A 22,961-nucleotide genomic window follows, 5' to 3' on the forward strand; every position below is an offset into this window, starting at 1 on the left:
TCTGCCACTAAAAAAACTTTGAGCCTCCAATTCTCTTTGAATACATACTAAAAACAATACAAATTTTTAAAATAAAAAAACTTTAAGATGTCTCAAATACAGTAGGAATTTCTTTCCCCCTTTTTAGGTCCAAAATCTGGGTTCCTGGTCAGGCACCTTTCTGCAACATGAGGATTCAAGGACACTAGATTCCTATAGGTTCCTACACTTGGCTCCTCTACTCTGTCCCACTATCCCTTAGGCGGGGGTTGCTATCTGTTTCTTTAAAGGTCCAGAGAGTAAATATTTTAGGCTCTGCAGGCCATATGTTTCATTGCAACTTCTCAATTCTTATATTTGTTTTAAGAGAGAGGCAGGGGGGATTTTTTAATATTTATTTTTTTAGTTTTTGGTGGACACAACATGTTTATTTTATTTTTATGTGGTACTGAGGATAGAACCCAGTGCCCTGCACATGCCAGGCAAGCGGGCTACCGCTTGAGCCACATCCCCAGCCCCAATTCATATACTTTTAGCCCAGAAACAGCCGTAGACAAAGACTGAATATAGCTGTGTTCCAATAAAATTTTATTTACAACAACAGTAGTGATAGAGATTTGTCCCATGGGCTGTCGTTTGTCGATCCCTGTTCTTATTTATGTCTCTGAGTCTTCTGCCTGACATGAGAAGAGAGGATAGAGGACATATGCTATCTTCTGAACCACCTTGCCCTGAAAGTGCCTCATTTGGCTTCCATTGGTGTACAATGGCCTCATGGCTTCACCCAGATGCACTGGTGTCCAGGATACGTAGTCCCTGAATGGAAAGCCACCTCCCAGCAACAACTCTGCATCAGAGAAGAGAAACCTAAGTCCTTGAAAGACATTTGGCCATCTCAGCCATAGGCATATCTCATACCTAGCAACCATCCTGCTGATCCTGTAAAAGGAATGCACATTGAATTTCAGATTTATTAACAGCTAAACCATATTCAAAGGCATAAATTTTAGCACTTAATTACTATTCTACTGGTTTTGAAGTTCTTTGCCAAGACATGTAAAACAACTATTATTCCATGTTGGAAATAGTAGGTCATGATTTTTTTTGAAACACTGTTGTTATCTAGAAATGTGGCATCTAATGGAAAGTAGTGGATTGTGTATCTGTAATTTCTTGCTGGCTTTCCTGTGTAGTTTTTACCAGAACATTCAGCAGTTGGCGCCATCCATGAAAATCATACATCAAATGACTTCCATGATTGAAGTGCTTTCTTTGAAAGGAGATGTGATTCAGAGATGTTTAACATCAGATTCTAATAATAATCCATTCAATTAAAAATACAACCATGTTAAGTTTTTTATTTTATTTCATTTTATTTTTCTGTCTTTTTACTGTTAAAAAAAAATCTTGGATTTGTAAGCTGTAGTTTCCACCATAACTTTGAGTTACTGTGAGTAAATCCTGCTTTGCATGGCTATAAAGCATTAAATCAAGACAAGGCAGCAACAGCTATAATTACAGACACCCTAATTCACATGTCTCCCTTGTTCATAACTTGTTTGAAAGAAAATGTGATCTTTCAGTGAAATTTGCATGTGTTTTATTTCTACTCAAAGATGAGTTATTTCAGATGCATGAGAAAATAATGACCTATCTCTAATGGACTTGTGGATGAGAAAAAAATTATCTGCTCTTTCTTACTTTTTCCAGTGCCTGGGTTGACAGGTGTCTTCATACTCCTTTAACCAGCAGCAAAGACTACCTTACTCAGACATTGTGAGGTGGTGATTTTTCCTGCTGCTCATGTCTTCTGTCTCTGACTCAGACTCCCGCAGGCATAAAACTGCAGACTCCAAATTCATTGCAAGTGTTTCTTGCTTTACCTTTACAAATCTTATTAAAAGCTTTTAAATAATTTCTGATGAAACTTGCTCAAAGGCGAAAATTCCCAATCATAGATCCCTTTTAATAATTATCCATTTCACAGGGGAAAATTTTCTTAATTGGCCTGCATGGCACCTGTTACAAATGAATGCATAAAGGTGTTTTATGGTGGCTATGCCCACGTTCTTGTCATCACAAATCACTTTCACGCTCCCTGACTGCATTAAGCATCACACGCTATGGGCCATTGCTGTCACTTTATAGATTTGACTTTTCAAGGCTCATATCCCAGGGGCTGCTTCCATTCTCCTGGGTGTTTATGCCTGTAATTTAGATTAGCTGCCCCAGCAGGATCAATGTCATCTGGGTGATGAACTTGTGGTCAGGTTAGATGGTCCTCTTGTAAAGTCTCCATAATTGGGTCAACTGTTGGCATAACTGATATTTGTTATCAATTTAGGGAACAACACTGAACTTGTCAAAACAGCCAAGGGTAAATAGTAACTAAGGTTAACATGTCATTATATTCACAATTTACAATTTATAGTAGTACTTAAAGAAATATATTATCTATTATGTATTGTTCCACTACATGAAATTATGTATTGTTCCACTATATGAAATTATGTGTTGTTCCACTATATGATCATATAGTGGTTTTAAAATCTGACTCCAACACTAGCTAGTTGTGAAAACTTGAACAAATTATTTAACCTGTTCTTTCTCATCTAAGAAACACATTAATATTCCCTATTTATTGAGAACCTTCTAGGAGCTAAGCTCGGAAGTAGCTTCTCTCCATTCACTATTGAATTTATTTCTAACAACCCAGAAAGATATGATTATACTCATTTTATAATTTAGTTGGAAAATTAGTGTTTGAATTTCTTTTTCTCTATAAGTGTCAATGTCCTATTTCAATTGAAAGAATTATTTTTTCGTTCCATTACTTGTATAGATTATTATAGGAATACCAAAGAACTGTTAGTGCAAGAAAGTGGGAACATTTTAAAATATCTTTTATGGGCTGGGGATGTGGCTCAAGCGGTAGCGCGCTCGCCTGGCATGCGTGCGGCCCGGGTTCGATCCTCAGCACCACATACCAACAAAGATGTTGTGTCCGCCGAGAACTAAAAAATAAATATTAAAAATTCTCTCTATCTCTCTCTCTCCTCTCTCACTCTCTCTTTAAAAAAAAATATCTTTTATTTTCCCTTTTTTAATGTCCAACTGTTGTTATTAGGGACAAGGTACAATAGTTGGTTCTGTGAATTTCCCATCATAGGACTTATGCAGGACTGACATTCAGCCATGCAAGTAGCAAAAGAAGTGCCAAATGGGTAGGTGGACAGTTTGGCTTTTTATGGCTGCATCATGCACTCTGACTCACTAGTACCATGCTGTCTGAGATGTCAGATATATTTAATATCATCCCAGGATAAATGATCTGGTCTCACACAGTCCCCCTTGTCTTAGTTACACTAGCCATCTTGTTTTATAATCAATTCACCTGGTAGTCTGTGACTAGACTGAAGAGTTCTTAGGGCCAGAGTTCATATCCTACTCCATTTTGGTATTCCCCACTCCTAGCACAGGGAATGTGTTTCATAAATGCTTAAATGAATGAATAAGTGATGAAAGAGTGAGTGAAATAAAACTCAGAGAAATAAATGATCTCTTTAAAGTTACCTTCTAGAAATGAATAATCTCTTCAAAGCCACCCCAGGCTCTCTCCTGCCTCTTCTACAGTTGGTAATGGAATTAGCATCATAAAATCATGACTATGCCTAGCACATGATGGGAACTCAAAAGTTTGTTTCTTCTCCTTCTCTTCCCAAGTGTAGTTAGGCACCTCAGTCCTGAACCTTTATTTTTAAGTCACAACTTAATCTAGCCTTGGCATATGTGGACACCTTGCCACTTCATCCTGAACGCTCTGGTTCCTGCAGTTTTCTTTCACCTACATCTTACTCCCTCTTCCATCATCCTGATCCCGGGAATGGATGCGTATTGCTGCCCTGCTCTTGAAAGCAACCAGGCACCCAGGATTCCTGCATTTTTCTCTACCCAATCAATAAGAGAAAAAATATGGTCATTTCTCAGCATGTCTCTCCCAAGACTGTTCTTTACTTCTAATCTGAATGAAATAATGTCACCCCACCCTTCACTTAACCTTTGATGTTTGTTCTTTGCAGCTACAGCTCACTTAGTAATTAATTTCCATTTATGTATAAATCCCATTATGACATCCCAGACACACTCTGAAAGTTCATACCTGCCCTCCATGTAGGCTATATATTTTAAAGAGCTGGGAACGCCTGGAACTGCAAAGTAAATTAGAATTCAATTTTTTTAAACACTCAAAAAATTTTTTACACAAGTCCAAGTGACTTCACACATTCTATAAAGTTCTTGAGAACCCAAAATTAGCATGGTTTTATTTGGCTTAAGTTCACAAGATAGAATGTTACATATAAAATAATTTGCTTTTATCTATACCATGTATTCTTACCTAACACTTTTTATGTGATCTTGTGATCAGAATGGCTAGTGTATGATCAGAGATCTTTGTAATCAAAGGTAACACACAGGAAACCTTCTGGCTAGTAATTACTACCCATATTTACACCTTTGCCACATCCTCTACATGAAATCCAGGATCAAATTGAGCCAGATGTGATACTTTCTGATGTTTTCCCAAGGCAGCATGCATTAGATCACAGGGGCATGGGTAAACTTCTGATTTTTTTTTAGGGAAACAGGCATGTTCATATGGAACAATGGAACACTAGTCCAAAAGGGAATCTACTAATTACCTGCCTCAGACCGAGTGCCACATGAGTCTAGAAGACATTTCCCACAAAAAGCTATTGGTCTTCTGGGTTGAAGCCAGTGCTGGCATAATTAGTAGCAAGAGCTCAGAGCTGAATGATAATCATAAAGACAAATATTTTTATTTTCAAGTTAGAACTTCAGTTGGACCAGGAAATGAAACAAAAGCACAGTGCCTTTTGCCGATCTGTGTTAGAACTGTATCTATGTGCTTCTTGCTGGTCTGTGTAATTCATCAAACAATACTATTCAACCCATTTAAGAAGAAACTGGACTTCTGAAGAGGCCCTCTTCTGGACTGCCAGATCCCTGGTGAGAAAAGACCACTGGACACACTTGGTTTTCTAGCAGGGCTTTTTGGGCCATACTAAGGCTTTTCCAGGATCTCTTTAGAGGCAGAAGAACCCTGAGAGCAGAGACTAAGGACAGCTTTTGCCTTGTTCATGATTAGGAAAAGCTCAGGCTACATGCTGAATGTAATTTCAGAACCAACCATATGTTCTAGAAGATCTGACTTCTCCATCCTACTGTGGTCAATTCTCACATACCACACCTCTTACTTCCAATCACACCATACAGCAAAAGAGATCCCAAATAGATTAAAAAGTTCAAAAATTTAAAAACACCCCCCAAGTTTATATGTAATTATTCAATTAATTAAATTTGAAATAGGAAAAGGACTTTGTAAGGCATAAAAGTCATGGAATAAATTATGGGGAGTATGGCTGACCCACTTAGCCACATAAAATTTTAATATTTCATACTTCAGAGAACATGAAAAATAAATTTGAGTGAAAATCAAAATTAGGAGGAAATATTTATGGGCTAATTTTCTTTTCATCACTATATTAGAAAAATGAGATGAGAAACTTATAAAGAAAAACATTTTACTTTGGCTCACAGTTTTGGAAGTTCTAGTCCATAATTGGCTGGCCTCCGTGCTTTGGGCTTATGGCAAGGCAGTGTATCACGGCAGGAGCAAATGGTCTACTCACATCAGGAGCCAAAAAGCAAAAAGTGAAAGAGCAAGGAAGAGGCCAGGGTACCTCAGGTCCCTTGGGGGCATGCCCTCAAGACCTAAAGACCCCCTACTAGGACCGACCCCTTAAAATTCTGCCTCTTGATAGTGCCACCTTGGGAACCAAGGCTTTTTAATAGTTGGATCTTTGGTGGACATTTAAGATCTAAACTAAAACTTCCAAACGAAGAGTTAGCCAACAAAGAGTTCCAACATAGAATCAATTAATTCAAAATATAAATCACTCCTATTTATCAATAAGAGAAATACTATAAACTCAAAAGAAAAATATAAGGAAGATCTGAGCAATTTCCAGAAGACATACAGAAGTATTCATTAGGCAAACTCTGACTGTGCTGCAAGGAAATGCTCGAGGTCATGGGATACTTCAGTCAAGAGCAGACTCATCCCTCCCTCCATGGGGAAGAGAGTTGGATATGAAAAGACAGGCAATGAGAAAATTTTATAAATAAATATATATATAATGTGTCAGATGGTGATAGTTTGGAGGAAAATAAAAAATAGCAGGAATCCCCGAGTTGGGAGGTTGTGTATATCTAAGAAATGACATTTGAGCAGAAGGAAGAAATGATACTTGCCAGGTACATAGCAAAGAGAAGACTTTTCTAGAAGGAATAGTAAATGCTTTGAGGCAGAGCAGGAAGTACCAGAATAGTTGGTACTTAAAAACACATGCTTTTAAAGTGTTTAATCAAATGTAAAAGCAAAGATGTAATGAAAATCTCACCAGTAACCTTCCTCTATGATGTACATATTGTTTTCTGGAAAATGATATTTTTTCACACATATATGTTTTGTTTTGTTTTTTTGTTTTCAAAATCACCAGACATCACAAAAATAGAGGAAAGATTAGTGGAGTGAAGGAAGAAGATTGAGGGAAGGCAGAGGGGGTAAGGGAAAAGGGAGGAAATGTGGAATGAATTTGACAAAATTACACTGGGTATATACATGAATATGCCACAATGAATTCCACTTTTATGTGTATCTATAAAGCATCAATTTAAAAATAAATAAATAAATAGGAAAAAAAGACCAGTAGAGTGAAGGAAGGAGAATAGCAGGAGAGGCAAGGAGAAGGAAAGAGGAAGTATTGGAGACTGAAATGGAGCAAATTAAATTCCATGCATGTATGATGATGTCAAAATGAACCCCAGTATTGTGTATAACTATAATGCACTAATAAAAGCATTTTTAAGTAACCTGACAACCATTTTGAATGAAGCAAACCATCCTAGAAATATCACTGATAAAGACTTGGAAATCTTTAGCCTCATTAATAAATAAATTCATCTCAAAATGACAAAAAAGAGAAAAATTCCAGAGTTGGCTACAAAATGTAGAAATGGCCTTTCTAAAACAGCACTGGTGATTATGAAAATTGGCACCATTTTCTGGGTAAATATGTGGATTTTCATGAAAAACCTGAAATCTGGCATGTTCTTTGACTTAACAGTCAAATTCTGATTTGATTAGAAATTCTGATTCTTGCAGCATATCCAAAGAAAACAATCACATATAAGGACAAGTTTTACCTACAAAGATGTTCATAAACAGCCATGGTGGATGGTAATGGTGACAATTTTGGAACAACAAAATGATAACTGAATGACTATAACTGTAGCATGCCTGTGTGAAACAATAATATACAGCAATTAAAACAATGTTATAGAAGTAATGACAGAAAAATGTTCTCAGTATAGTGAAAGTATATGACCTATTTTTGTTTACATCTGCCTAGAATATAAATTGGAAGAAAAAAAAACCAAATGTTATACTCATCTCTGGGTAGTAGGAGGTCGATGGTTTTAATTTTATTATATTTAACTGTTTCAATTTTTTGACCATATATTTACTAACTACATTGGCACATGGAGCAATTACAGAAGAGACCAGGAATTTTTTACAAAGGCAACATAGAAGCAATATTTTAGGGTAGCCATTCCCACTAGAATGCTATGAAATAGTGGAAATGTTCTATCTGTATTGTCTGGTGCCATTGACACTACCTTCATGTGGCTAGTGAGCACTTGAAATCTAGTTAGTTCAACCGAGAAATTGAATTTTTATAAGCAAGCACAAAAACTCCCTTTATTTCTGAAGATTAATGTGGACTCCCATGCCTGTTACATGAAAGAACTGTAATGAATATTGTTCTTCCTTTATAGAAAAAGTCTTTTAATTTTCATTGAGTTAAATTCTTAGAACTACATGAAGAAAATAGCACCTATATTGGACATTGCCATACTGTGGTAGGATTGGCCTGGAGTCTAGAGGAAAGCATCAACAGATATTGTTTAATATTAGAACTCTGGATTAAACAAGATCTGAGACTACAAACCCCACTGGATTTAGGATCCTTAGCAGAAGTTGAAAGTTTATTTCCAAACTCCAGTAAAGATTAACAATGAAATGAACTATATAGAGTTTTGATTTTGTGGTGTGCATTTTTTTTCTTGATTTATATATTTGATTATTTTCATAAATTTTATAGTTAAAGAATTCTTCCAAGTCCTGGTAAGAAGAGAATTCTGTTATCTGAATATGAGAAAGCAAGGTTCTGATGCACTGTGTAGATGACCAGCACCCTTATCAAAAGTTGCTTTTTAAATAGTTCTTTTCTGTCTGCATGTGCTGATCATTAGTTACATGTGAAGAGCTACCCTAGCATAACCCCTTAAATAGGAGGAAAGAAAAATGCTCCTTCTTTCCTGGTACCCTGTTTTGTGACTGATGTTTTAAGAGCTATTTTTTCCAGGTCAAATGTAACATGTTTAAAAGCTTCAAAAAGAACTTGCTATCTTTTCTTTACTAGAAGAAAAAGGCACAATTCTTAATTTTTCTTAACCAGGATTATTAAATTTTATAGCACTTAAGGTAATGTAACTATTATACTCTAATGGGAGAATAATGTTTTTGAAATAATGAAATTATGGCAGAAGCATTTAGATATAATTATATGGCCATAATAAAATTTTCAATTAGGCTTTCATTACATTGCAATTAACTCTGCATTGGAATACTAACATTAGTGTAGCCATAGGTTTTATTTGTTTCTTGCTTTTTAAAAATAACGTGAAATTATTTTTTCCTTTTGTTCACTGTAGTCTGAGAAGGCACCTAGAAAATTAAATTAAAATCTCAGTGTTTTCTAAAAGATGAACAAAACATTTTTTTAAAAGAAGTGTTCTTCAAATTATTGTAACTCTTAATTGTCCATTGTATTAATGACTTATTGCTGTGTGACAGATAAATCCAAAACTTCATTGCTTGAGTCATTGGCCACATAGTTTCTGAAGGTAGGGAATGTTGGGACAGTTTAGTGGGCCTCTCATGGGTCTCAGGGTCTCTCATGAAGTTGTGTCAGGCCATCAGCCAGGGCCAGTATCATGGAAGACTCACCTTCAGTCCCCAAGTGGAGGATCCACTTCAAATGTAACTGTTGGCAAGAAGACTATTCCTACTAGCTGTTGACAGAAACAGATCTCCATCCATGGGCCTCTCCACAGGGCTTCTTGGCTCACTTCGCGGCAGTTGGCTTGCCCCAGAGTTTGTAAACCAACAAAGAACCTGAAGCCTCAGTGCTTTCTCTGACCCAGTCTTGTTCTAAAACACACATAATGCCAGACGTGGCGGCACACACCTATAATCCCAGCTATTGGGAGGTTGAAGCTGGAGGAGGAAAAGTTTGAGGCCAGCCTGGACAATATAGCAAGACCTGTCTCAAAATATTTTTTTTAAGGGCTAGGGATGTAACTTACTAGTAGAGCCCTTGCCTAGCATGTGCAAAGCCTTGGGTTTATCTCCAGTACTGCAAAAATGAACAAAGAAAACCCACCATACTTCTGAAGGTTGTATTAAAGCACATGTACGTGCTTTAAACCAAAATGCACATAGCACTAAATGGCTTTAAACTCTCTTGATGGGTCAGTGTTTGTTATACTGCAATCAAACTGACAAGGGCCAAGTCATAATTAGGACTTGAATAGAACTTACATTCCAAGATTCAAGGCAAGTATCACATTGAAGACACACTTTTTTTTCATGTTTCTTGGAATTCTTTAGACCATAATTGTAATTAGGCGTCTGACTCTTTTTTCTCCCACTAATAATAATGTGCCTTTATGAAATTAAAAGTCAAAAAAATGCATGCTATCCTCTGTATTCCAAGATTTTACTAGATTCTTAGTGAGAGAAGAGCTCAAGAAAATTCACGTCTCTCAACTCTGAAGGAAAAAGTCAGAAAAGTGTAATAGGGGGTGCTCTGCTTCTTTGTTCTAACAAATAAAAGCATTCTGCATGGACTAACTCCTGGCTGCTCTGCTTTCCCTGTCTGCAGTCTTTCACTGAGTGATCTCGTGTAGTTCAAGGAGGTTCAAATCCTCAGACTTGTATGATGCCTGCTCACCATGTCCACTAGGATGATTAATTGGCTTCTCTAACCTAACATGTCCAAGGCAGAATATTGCCTCCGGTCGTGGAAAGAAGAAAAACAATGAGATGAGCATAGTGAACTTGACACAAAATCAGGGACAATATAAAGGAAAGTAAAAGAGGACAGCATAGAGGGTGAATAAATAAGGATATTAAGGCTTAGAGAGGTTAGGTAACTGCCTAAACCACATAGCTAACAAAAGACATGTATTTATTCAGCAAGCATTATTCTCCTAACCTTGAAGAGACACCATTCGGGTGTGTATGGGCCAGATTTGAGACACAGGGTCCTGGTTTGGATTCTGATACATGTCTATGTGACTTGTGCATGATACTCAGACACTTCAAGTTAAATCCAGATTCTTCCCCCAACATATTGTAAAAGATTTGGAGATACTGTGTAAAATTATCAGTACCATAATGCACAGATGATAGTAGTAACCCCTCTTCCAGAGAAATTTGTAGATTAGCAAATTAATAGTTACAAAAAAAGCCTTGAATGTATAATGAACTACATAATTGCCAAGCATTGTTATTAGCAGCTTAACTAGTTGTGGAAAATGCTTCATGTAGGCATCCTGGGAGAGCTAATGTCTCTCATTTACCTCTTTCTAAGTCGTTTTGTTTTATTTAACAATAGTTAAAAAAAAAAAAACCTAGCAACTTCCACGCCCATTTATTTCTATAAGCTGTGTGCCTTTGGACAAGAGACCTTCCCTCTGTAAGCCCTTGCTACTCAAAATGTCATCTGTGAACCAGCAGCACAGGCTTCACCTGGGAGCTTGTTAGAAATGCAGAACCCGAGACCCACCCCAGACCCACTGATTCAAACCTGCATTTTAAGAAGCCCAGGAGACTCACAGACACATTGAATTTTGAGAAGCACAGCTCTAAGCCTCAACTGCCTTCTCTGATGCCCAACATAGTACCTGAGGAGGATCAGCAAAGCATTGCTTTTTTTGCCTCCTCCCACCCCCTCTAGTCCTCTGGGGAAGAACAGAGTGTTCTGGTGCTACAAAACCAGCTCCAGGGTCTAGCCTTGGAGGGCTCCGGAATGGGACTGTGCCAACTGGAATAACAACTTCAGAGAAAAATGTGGCCCCTTCCCCTGCTCTACTGTGTAATTTCAAGTTTATTTTTATCCTTTCAACGGCTGAGCCATTGTTAGGATTCGATTGTGCCATGAGTTTTGACATTAGTTTTAATATGCAACAGTTTGGATTCAAGTCTATATTTGATTCAGATGGAATTATTTTCTTTGTATGATGCTTATTTGTATCTGACTATGAAAGTAATACATGCTTATTATAGACAAGTTAGAAAATACGAACTACTGCTGTTAACATTGGTATATTTCTCACTAGTCTTTTTTCAAGCAAAAGTGAAATTATAGTGGTGAATCTTGTTAACTTGACTTTTTTACTTGTCTGATCACTTTCCCACATTCTGTAATTTGAAGATAATTAGACGAATGTCTATTATTCTTTTTTGTGAGTCCTCAAAATTTTAACCATCCCCAACTGAAAAAATATACAGTTTCTAATTTCGTTTGCTTTTTAAATCATGTTATGATGAACCTTCTTTATAAGTCTTTGTCCACAGTTGTTGATTTCTTAGTACTGATGCCCCAAAAATGGAATTACTGAGCAAAGGGTATTTGATATCATTTCTTTCGAACATAATGTCAGTTTACACTTATCCATTCATTATAAAGGATATGGCAAAGGATACAAACAGATGGCAGAGATGCATAGGGTAAAGTCAGAGGAAGGAGTGTAGAGCATTGTGCCCTCTCTGGCATACTACCCTCCATTTACCTTCACGTGCCTAGCTGTCTTTTTTGTGAGTCCTCAAAATTGTGAGTCCTCAAAATTTAACTGAATTCTTTTCTATTTTTACAGAGGTTTAATCAATGACCAATTATTTCACCAGCCACGTCTATATAATGATGTGGCTGGTGAAATAATTGGTCATTGATGATCAAACATAACCTTCAACCTTCTCCCCTCACTGAGGTTGGGAGGTGGGGCTGAAAGTTCCAACCCTCTAATCATGCCTTAGTCTTTCTAGTGACTGACCCCCAATCTACAGCTACCTAGAGGCCCCCAGCCACCATTCACCTTACCAGCATACAAAAGACACTCAGGCTAGGCATGATGGCACACACCTGCAATCCAGTAATTTAGGAGCCTAAGGCAGGATTACAGCTTCAAGGTCAGTCCCAGCAACTGAGACACTGTCTTAAAATAAATAAAATGAAAAGAACTGTGGATGTAGCTCAGTGGTATAGTGCCCCTAGGTTCAATCCCCAGTACAATAAACAACAACAACAAAAAAAAATAGGAGAGTCCAAAGATTTTAGGTTCTATAAACCAGTATGTTGCTGAAAACCAAATATATATTTCACATTATCATAGGTTGGATGCAAGGAGAATATGACAGTGAATCAGTAGCTGGAAGCTAGGACATCTCCACAGACATGATATTGATAGGAAATTCAAAGGACCAGAAGCTCTACAGTCCTGCTTGGAGTTTAAGCAAATCTCTAGAGGAAAGGGCAATGAGAACCATTAACTGCCTGATATTAAATTTCTATCATCCAGCAGAATAAGAGTTAGAAATAATGTTCCATTATAGAAAATGCAGAAAATTAGGTCTCTTGCACACCTGAATTAATATCTTAGATTCCTAATAACCACACATGAAACTAGGAAATTAGTTTATTTTCTACATAAGCTAGGATGTAGGTAGGTATCCTCATAGGGTCTTGGAATGCAAAGAGAAATAATGAGTGTTTACCTCTCCTTTCCTGTGTAGAAAGTATAAGGATCAAGAGCCCAGAGTTTTTCAAAATCTAACCAGAGTGTCAAAGAATTCACATTGATGGTCTATACAAGTGTTGTCAGTGAGTGCAGCATCAATTCACAGTGGTTTATGACCCTCATCAAGAAAGGCACAGTAAATTGAATATGAAAAATTTTAGGGGGACAATTAGGAAAAATATCTAAAAATGCTCTTGGAGAGAAATAATGAACAAAGGTTGAGAAATGCTGGGTTTATTCAGCATTTTCAGGTTAATACTACTAAACTAGGTTCCCAAGGCCTTGGGAACCTAGTTTAGTAGTATTAACCTGAAAATACTCAAAAACGGCTAATTATTAAAGGGACTATGGCAATTACATATAATTAACATAATTAATTCACTTAAAACATCACCCCCCACCACAGCTTTTTATTTTCTTTTTTCTGGAACTGGAAGGAGTGGTAATAGAATTCTATACAAAGGTTTGTGGACATGATGTCAAAACAGAGAGAAAAATTCAGAGTTGTAGGATGCTACCAATACCACCACTTTCCAAAAACAAAAAGACAGGTTTTTACTCAAATAAGTAAATGAACTATATTAACTCAATATAAATTGCTGCAAATAAGCCAAAACTAGAACCAGAACTAAGAGTGCTAGAATAAGATGCAAACAATAAAAAAGCAGGAAGAGAATGTATGAAAGATGATATGTCTTGAGCTCTGTAATGTTTTGAACAACCAATAAAAAAAAAAAAAAAAAAGCAGGAAGACCGATGAGACACTTATCAAGAGGGCATAACCTGATTTGCTGGGTCTCCTAGTTTTTTGGAATCTCAGTATTCTAGTAAGAACAGGTGAGAGATGCTGATGAGCAGGAACAAGCATTCTAATTTGTAAACAAGACCATGAAGCTGCTAAGACTAAGAAAACCAAGGGCTTTGCATCTGAGTGTTTCAGACCAGGAAGATTTATACATTATTGCTGCTGGGTGAGGTCCATGCAGATGAAATAAGGCGACAAGGAGAAATGGAAAGTATCCAGAGGAAAATTACCACATACCCAAGGGACCTACAAGCAATAGCAATAAATTTACTAAATATAGCATGTACCTAGCTTAGATAAACAAGGACAACGAGCTTTAGTAGAAGGTCTGGAAACTGTACCAAACACCAGATCCAAAAGCAATGGGCCTTAGTAGATAAAGAAAGTAGACTTGGGTGTATATCCTTGCACCCACCCCCCATTTCTAAATATGTATGCCCTTTGCCAGACAATTGGAATTCTGAGCTTCAGGTCTCTCATTGTAAGCCAGGATTACTCACTATTTGCAAGCTTGTTTTGAGAATTAACTAAGAATAAGTGAACTGCAAAGAACCAGCATCCAATATGTGGGCTTGGCAAATGTAGATTTAAATAAACAGATGGGGGAAAGTTTAAGAGGATGAAGCAGATAAAGATAAAATATCACTAGAGCTGTGTGTGTGTGTGTGTGTGTGTGTGTGCGCGCGCGCGCGCGCGCGAGTAAGCGCAAGCGCACATGTTTATTTTAATCACAGTTCACCTTATAAAGATTATAGGAAATACAGGTGAACTTAGCTAAGGAGATGGGGAGAAACAGTGTCAGATATAAAGAAAGAAATAAGATCCTACCTGACCATCACTAAACAAGACAACTTCCAGCAAAATCTTAAAAATATTTTTCAAGATCACACTAGAAGAGATGAAAGGAATCCAGAGTTCTGAGGATATTTTTAGCACCTGGAAAATAAGTGTCCCTACACAGTTCTAAACCAGGAATTTCTTTTGGAAGTTCAGATTTGAACTGCTTTATTTAAAAAATAAATGAATGAATGCAAAGTATTATATATCTTTGCCTGGGCTACTATTTATTATTATTTGTAAACAATAATAATTTATTTATTATAGTTCTTAAGGCTGGAAAGTTCAGGATCAACGCATCAGCAGATTTGGTGGCTGGTGAGGGCCCACAGCTGTCTTTCAAGGGTGTCCTTTTATGTTAAAAGAGGTGAAGGAATCTCTGGGGTCTTTTTTGCAAGGGCACTAATCTCAACCATGAGGACAGAGCCTACCAAAAGTCTCAGCTCCTAATACTATCACATTAGGGATTCCAACATTTGAATTTGGAGAGCACAATCATTCAGCCTATGGCCCCTCTCTAAAAATAAAAACAAAAATTAGCAAATTATAAGAGGCAGCTTCTGAGCAAAGACTTATTAAACAATGTGAGTGCTTTAAGAGTCTTTGCAAGAGCCTACAATCTATTCTAAATTGACAGATATGTAAGGAGCATCACAAAATTTATGTGTCACAAGCTCTCATAAACAAGGATTGAGCAATATGCTGTCTGAGTGTATTAATAGTACATGATTTAAAAATAAGTAAAATATAGAGTGACATTTCCTGCCAAAGGAAGTTTATAGCCTTCTTAGAAGCACCAATAGAACAGAAATCATGTTTACTATATATTGGGTCAAAAAATGTAAGTATAATAATTCATTTGACTTTTCAAAAATAAAAAGTACAATGCTTTGGAGATTGGAACAGCTGTTCCATATTTGATTTCAGAAGCAAGACAAAACCATAGGGCAAAGTTTTTATTTTGAGCTTTCCATCTAACTTGTCTTTATAATTGAGTTTTACCCTAGTACTGATGTAATATTTACACTCTTAAATACAAGGAGGGGAAAGCCAGTTTGCCAGTTTGCTTTAACATGGTCTCAAGGAATATCAGCTTCTTAGAAAACACTCAGTTAATGAACTAGCCTCCGAGGGATCTGGTGGGAAAGCAACTAATTCAACAGCGCGTTAATTCCTTCTGAAACTCTGGCCTTTTAGGACTTTCAATTTAAATTCCCTTCTTTACTATGATTGTATTATGGGTTTCAACTAACCTAAATAAGTCTTCTTCACTCCTTGCCAGGATCTCCCCCTCTCCTAATTCCACCACCATGAAAGGCCCTCCACTCTTTCCCTAGAAGGCAAGAAGTATGTGACTTCCTATAAAATGTGTCCTGCAAGCAAAATCAAGTCGTCTGTACTATTTTATTTATTTATTTATTTGGTTGAACTAAAAGTTGAAAATGTCTGAACTGCCTTTACATTACTAGGACTTGTAAGTGTGATTTTGTGTTGGGTCACATAGTATATTTGATTATATTTCCTTCTGTATGGGTGACTCAGAGTATTCTTAGCATTGGGGTTAATGGATTCACTTTTCTCTTATTCCATCAGTTGTTTGAATTTGTGCCATATTTTTAGTTTGCACTTTTGATTCTTCTAGTTTGAGTGGCCTGTTGGTCTTACATTATTGAATGTGTTATGTCGTTCATTTTTCCAAATAGTCATCAGTTCTCTATTCTGTCCAGTTCCTTTTTTTTTCCCCTAGGGCCTTTCATTCTCCCGTCCAGCCTGTGCCAGTGTCTCCAGGCCTGTTGCTCATTCTGTAAGCAGGGACCCCCCTTCATCTCTCCGGCTAGGATCTACAGTCTCAGATCTCATGCTTTCCTCTTTCTTTACCTACAGTACCATTTCTCTACAGTATGTCCTAAGAGTCTTGTATGCCTGAGTCTCTACTCTGCCTCCCACTTGATGAATAATTTGTCTGGGTATAAAATTTTTTAATGAAAATAGCTTTTCCTTAGAACTTTTAAGGAATGGCTGCATGGGGACCAAGCATGGAGCATTACTGATAAGCCTGTCGATGTTGACATTACCTTCTTACCATTAGGGTTCTATGATTTTTATAATGACATATTATGTGTTGCCATTTCTACTCATCTTGTTCAGCATCTCCTGAACTTTATGATTCCCATATATTCATATCTTTCAGCTTTGGGAAATTCTGTATTTCTAGAAATTCCTTTTTTGCTCTCTTATTATTATATCTTTGGCTCTTTGGTGGATATTAATAGGGAATTTCTGGGTTTCATGATGGATAGGTAGGATTATGATTTGTTTTTCGGTTTTCTTCTATTCCTGGCATTATTTCTAACTATTTCAGTGTCATTTTTTTCTGCTTATTTTTCTTATTCTTGCTCATGTCTTAAGCTTCCCTCAAAAATGTACTAATTCTTAATTTTTCCATTCACAATTCAGAATCAGTCAAAAATAAGTTCACGGTGAACCCTGCCTATCAGAATATCATTATTAACTGATGGCCTTCACTTTTGGATGAGCAGGCAGAGACACACTGGGGGAAAAAAAGACTTTTAACAAATGTTGCTGGGGAAACTGGATATTCATATATAGAAATATGTTTATGTTCAGACTAAGAAACAAAAATGCCAGAACAGGAAGACCCTTTTCTCTTCAAGGTCAGTGTCCCCACTGGTCACCTTTGTCCTTCCCAAATGTTTTGTTCAGTTTCCTAAGTGGAAGTTCTCTAATGATTTTACCTGGCCCATTGGGATTATGTACGCAGTAAGGGAATAGGGCCAATTCTCTACCTAGAATCTTTCATTAAGCCCTCAGATAGGGTCTCTCCTCATCCCTGGATCTCCATCTCATATTCAAAGCCGTGGTCTCTTCTTCATGGTTCTATCACTCACCACTACTACATCTGCTTCCATGCTTTCAGAAAATTCTGGAAGGTCTCAGCTGCCAAAAACAACCCTCCTCTCTCATCTACTGTCACGTTTATTGTGAGAGTCTATCTTTTTTTCTGGTATTTTCAATTCAATTAGTCTCAGAAGAACATTGAAATAAAACATTTCCATTTCTTCTATTTCGTTTTAACTTCAAGTATCTATTTAATTTCCAAGCCAGTTTTTGGTCATCTTTTTTATTGTTGGTTTCTAATCTTTTCAAATCAAAATATAGCTTTTTAAATCCCAACTGTGATGAATTTATTTAGGCTATTTATCAACAAATTGATGTTTCTGAGTGTTCTCTGGACTCAGATCATGTATTTGGTTTGTAGGATACCAATTCTATAAGTGTAAATTAATTTGACCTTATTGACTATGCTATTCAAATCCTTGACATGTTCATTTTTAGACTATCACGAAAATTCTGAAAAAGTTTATTAAAATTTCCTACTGTGATTTTAGCAGTTTCTCCTCAAATTTTTAGCCACTTTTACCTTATGTGTTGTTCATCTGCCATGTTTGTGCATCATCTCTTGCCTAAAAGTTTGTTGTCTATCTCTCTCCTGGATATCATCTTTTGTCAGTACCTACACTGCTTCATCCCATTGATGCTGTTGACTCTGAATTCTGCCACTCTTGCTTCCTTTGTTTGCATTAGTAGGTTTATCTTTGCTGTGCCCTCATTTTCCATCTTACTTTGTCACTTTCTTATTTAACATATAGGTGGATTGTTATGTCTTCCATTTATTTTAGGTTTGCTTTTAACATACTTTATTTTTTTCTTTTTACTTCTCTTTTCTTTTTCTTAAAATTCAGCATGGCTTTATTATGTAGAGTCAATTCTACAAATAAACTTGTGATTTTACATATGGAATGTTTTATAAATTAACTCTTCCTATTTTTTGATTTATTTTTTTACACAAATGGAGCACCACTTTTCATTTTTCTGGTTGGACATGATGTAGAGTCACACCATTCATGCAATCATACCCATGCATAAGGGTAATAATGTCCATCGCATTCCACCATTTTTCCCCCTCTGCTCCCTATCCCTAACCCTCCCCTCTGCTCCATTCTTTCCTCCCCCACACCTTCCCATTCCCTACCCCTTACAGATTAACATCCACTTATCAGAGAAACCATTTGGCCTTTGGTATTTTGAGATTGGCTTACTTCGCTTAGCATGATATTCTCCAACTCTGTCCATTTACCTGTAAATGCCATGATTTCATTCTTCTTAAAGGCTGAGTAATATTCCATTCTGTATATATACCACAGTTTCTTTATCTGTTGAAGGGCATCTAGACATTTTCCACAGTTTAGCTCTTGTGAATTGAGCTGCTATAAACATTGAAGTAGCTGCATCGATGTAGTGTGCTGCTTTCAAATCCTTTGTGTATAGCCCTTGGAATGGAATAGTTGGATCAAATGGTGGTTCCATTCCAGGTTTTCTAAAGTATCTCCATACTCCTTTTTAAAGTGGTTGTACCATTGCAATCCCACCAGCAATGAATCAATTTTTCCCCACACCCTCACCAGCACTTATTGTTGCTGAGATGAAATCTTAGAATAGTTCCGATTTGCATTTCTCTAATTGCTAGAGATGTTGAACATTTTTTCATATATTTGTTGATGAATTGTATATCTTCTTCTGTGAAGTGTCTGCTCATTTTCTTAGCACATTTATTGATTGGATTATTTGGGGGTTTTGGTGTTAAGCTTTTTGAGTTCTTTATATATCCTGAAGATTAGTGCTCTATCTGATGTGTGTGTGTGGTAGAAATATGCTCCCATTCTATAGGCTCTCTCTTCACTTCATTGTTTCCTTTGCTGAGAAGAAGCTTTTAAGTTTGAATCCATCCCATTTATTGATTCTTTATTTTTAAAGCAATGACCTTTTTTAACCTTTATTGTATTCATTTATTTTTACGTGGTGCTGAGGATCCAACCCAGGTCTCACACGTGGGAGACGAGTGCTCTACCGCTGAGCCACAACCCCAGACCCCATTTATTGATTCTTTATTTTACTTCTTGTGCTTTAGGGGTCTTGTTAAGGAAGTCAGGTCCTAATCCAACATGATGAAGATTTGGGCCTGTTTTCTTTTCTATTGAGGTGCAAAGTCTCTGGCCTAATTCCTAAATTCTTAATCCACTTTAAGTTGAGTTTTGTGCATGGTGAGAGATAGAGGTTCAATTTCATTTTGCTGCATATGTATTTCCAGTTTTCCAAGCACCATTTATTGAAGAGACTATCTTTTCTCCAATGTTGTTTTTGCACCTTTGTCTACTATGAGATAACTGTAATTATGTGAGTTTGTCTCTGTGTCCTCTATTCTATACCATTGGTCTACATGTCTATTTTGGTGCCAATACAATGCTGTTTTTATTACTATAACTCTGTAGTAAAAAGTTCAGTGTCTGGTAATGTGATGCCTCCTGCTTCACTCTTCTTGCTAACATTGCTTTGGCTCCTCTGGGCCTCTTATTTTTCCAGATGAATTTCATGATTGCTTTTTCTATTTATATGAGGAATGTCATTGGTATTTTGTTTGGGATTGCATTAAATTTGTATAATGCTTTTCTAGTATGACCATTTTGACAATATTAATTCTGCCTATCCAAGTACAAGGGATATCTTTCCATCTTCTAAGGTCTTCTTCAATTTTTTTCTTTATTGTTCTGTAGTTTTCATTGTAGAAGTTTTCACCTCTTTTATTAGGTTAATTCTTAAGTTTTGTTTTGGTTTTGGCTATTGTAAATGGGGTAGATTTCCTAGTTTCCCTTTTGGAAGATTATTCAATGTTGTACAGAAATGCATTTGATTTATGGGTGTTGATTTTATAACCTGTTACTTTGTTAAATTCATTTATTAGTTCTATAAGTTTTCTGGTGGAATTTTTTGGATCCTCTAAGTATACAATCATGTCATCAGCAAATAGTGATATTTTGAGTTCTTCTTTTCGTATTCATATCCCTTTAATTTCTTTCAGTTGTCTAACTGTGCTGGATAGATTTTCCAGGACTATGTTGAATAGAAGTGGTGAAAGAGGGCATCCCTGTCTTGTTCCAGTTTTTAGAGGGAATGCTTTCAATTTTTCTCCATTTAGAATGATGTTGGCCTTGGGCTTAGCATAGAGAGGTTTTACAATGTTGAGATATGTTCCTGTTATCTCTAGTTCTTCTAGTGTTTTAAACATGAAGGGTGCTGTATTTTGTTGAGTGCTTTTTCTGCATCTATTGAGATGATCATGTGATTCTTTAAGTCTATGTTGAACCAACCTTGCATCCCTGGGATGAACACGACTTGATCGTGATATACTATATTTTTAATATGCTTTTTGTATTTGATTTGCCAAAAAACTTTTTAAATATCAACTTTTTTGGTTGTACACAATACCTTTATTTTAATATTTATTTTTATGTGGTGCTGAGGATTGAACCTAGGGCCTTGCACATGCTAGGCAAGCACTCTACTGCTGAGCCACAACCCCAGCCCTTTGCCAGAATTTTATTAAGAATTTTTGCATCTATGTTCTTTAGAGAGATTGTTCTGAAGGGTTTTTTTCCCTTGATGTGTCTTTGTCTGGTTTTGGTATCATGGTGATATTGGCCTCACAGAATGAATTTGGAAGGGTTCTCTCATTTCAATTTCATGTAATAATTTGAAGAGTATTGGTATTAGCTCTTCTTTGAAGGTCTTGTAGAATTCAGCTGTGAATCCATCTGGTCCTGGACTTTTCTTTGTCAGTAGGCTTTTGATGGCATATTCTGTTTCATTGCTTGAATTTGTTCTGTTTAATTTGTGTATATCCTCCTGATTCAGTTTGGGTAGATCATAAGACTCCAGAAATTTGTCAATGTCTTCCAGATTTTCTATTTTATTAGACTATAAATTTTCAAAGTAGTTTCTAATTATCTTCTGTATTTCAATAGTGTCCATTGTGATATTTCTTTTTTATCATGAATTTTAGTAATTTGAGTTTTTTCTCTCCTTTTCTTCATTAGCATGGCCAAAGGTTTATCTATTTTGTTTATTTTTTCAAAGAACCAACTTTCTGTTTTGTCAATTTTTCTAATTGTTTCTTTTGTTTCAATATCATTGATTTAAGCTCTGATTTTAATTGTTTCCTGTCTTCTACTACTTTTGGTGTTGATTTGTTCTTCTTTTTCTAGGACTTTGAGGTGTAATGTTAGGTCAGTTATTTGTTGACTTTTTATTCTTTTAAGGAATGAACTCCATGCAATGAACTTTCCTCTTAGCACTGCCTTCACAGTATTCCAGAGATTGTGATATGCTGTATCAGTGTTCACCTTTACCTCTAAGAATTTTTAATCTCTACTGTAATGTCTTCTGCTATCCATTGTTCATTCAATAGCATGTTATTTAATCTCCAGGTGTAGGAGTAACTTCTATTTTTATTTGATCATTGATTTCTAATTTTGATCCAATATGATCTGATAGAATGCAGGGTAGATCTCTTCTTTTTTATATTTGTTAAGAGATGCTTTGTGGCATATATATGGTCTATTTTAAAGAAGGATCCCTGTGCTGCTGAGAAGAAAGTGTACTTGTTGATGGATGAAATATTCTGTATACATCAGTTAAGTCTAAATTATTCATTGTATTATTAATTCTATAGTTTCTTTGTTCAGTTTTTGTTTGGAAGATCTATCCAGTGGTTAAAGAGGTGTATTAAAGTCACCCAGTATTATTGTGTTGCAGTCTATCTGGTTCTTGAAATTGAGAAGAGTTTCTTTGATGTACATAAATGTTCCATTGTTTGGGGCATATATATTTATAATTGTTATGTCTCGCTGATGTGTGGTTCCCTTAAGCAGTATTTAATGTCCTTCTTTATCCCTTCTGACTAACTTTGGCTTGAAGTCTACTTTATCTGATATGAGAATGGAAACTTCTGCTTGTTTACATAGTCCATGTGAATGGTATGTGTTTTTCCCAACATTTCACCTTCAGTCTGTAGATGTCTTTTCCTATGAGATGAGTTTCTTGAAAGCAGCATATTGTTGGGTCTTTTTGTTTAATCCAATCTGCCAGTCTATATCTTTGATTGATGAGTTTATGCCATTAACATTCAGGGTTATTATCAATATACATGATTTGTATTCCTGGTCATTTTGATTTATTTTTTATACCTTTATTTTATTTGTTTACTTTTACGTGGTGCTGAGGATTGAACCCAGGGCCTCACATGCACTAGATGAGCGCTCTACCACTGAGCCACAACCCAACCCCTTATTTTTGGTATTTAACTTGACTTGGTTTCTCCCTTAATTGGCTTTTACTTTAGTGTATTTTCTCTGCTTGATGATTCTCATTGTTATTTTTCATTTCCTCCTCATGGAACATTTTGCTGAGGATGTTC

The 22,961-nt window shown here is 36.3% G+C and overlaps 2 protein-coding genes across 53 annotated transcripts in view; one reads left to right on the forward strand and one right to left on the reverse strand.

Annotated features, from left to right (window-relative positions):
- Positions 1 to 22,961, forward strand: part of LOC110597581 (LHFPL tetraspan subfamily member 3 protein) — a 518,310-nt gene that overhangs the window by 286,718 nt on the left and 208,631 nt on the right. The gene's annotated exons all lie outside the window — the stretch shown is intronic.
- LOC120891895 (uncharacterized) overlaps positions 1 to 22,961 on the reverse strand; it is a 210,890-nt gene that overhangs the window by 84,859 nt on the left and 103,070 nt on the right. For 3 of the 50 annotated variants that reach the window (XR_013435178.1, XR_013435207.1, XR_013435185.1), the window contains one exon: positions 547 to 826. The exons of the other annotated variants lie outside the window; for them this stretch is intronic. The gene's annotated coding sequence lies outside the window, so the exon portion shown is untranslated. Of the gene's footprint in view, positions 1 to 546; positions 827 to 22,961 lie in introns of those variants that run through there. 50 annotated transcript variants of the gene reach the window in all.

This window comes from Ictidomys tridecemlineatus, chromosome 2 (genome assembly GCF_052094955.1).
Source record: "Ictidomys tridecemlineatus isolate mIctTri1 chromosome 2, mIctTri1.hap1, whole genome shotgun sequence".
In the NCBI taxonomy this organism is placed as follows: domain Eukaryota; kingdom Metazoa; phylum Chordata; class Mammalia; order Rodentia; family Sciuridae; genus Ictidomys; species Ictidomys tridecemlineatus.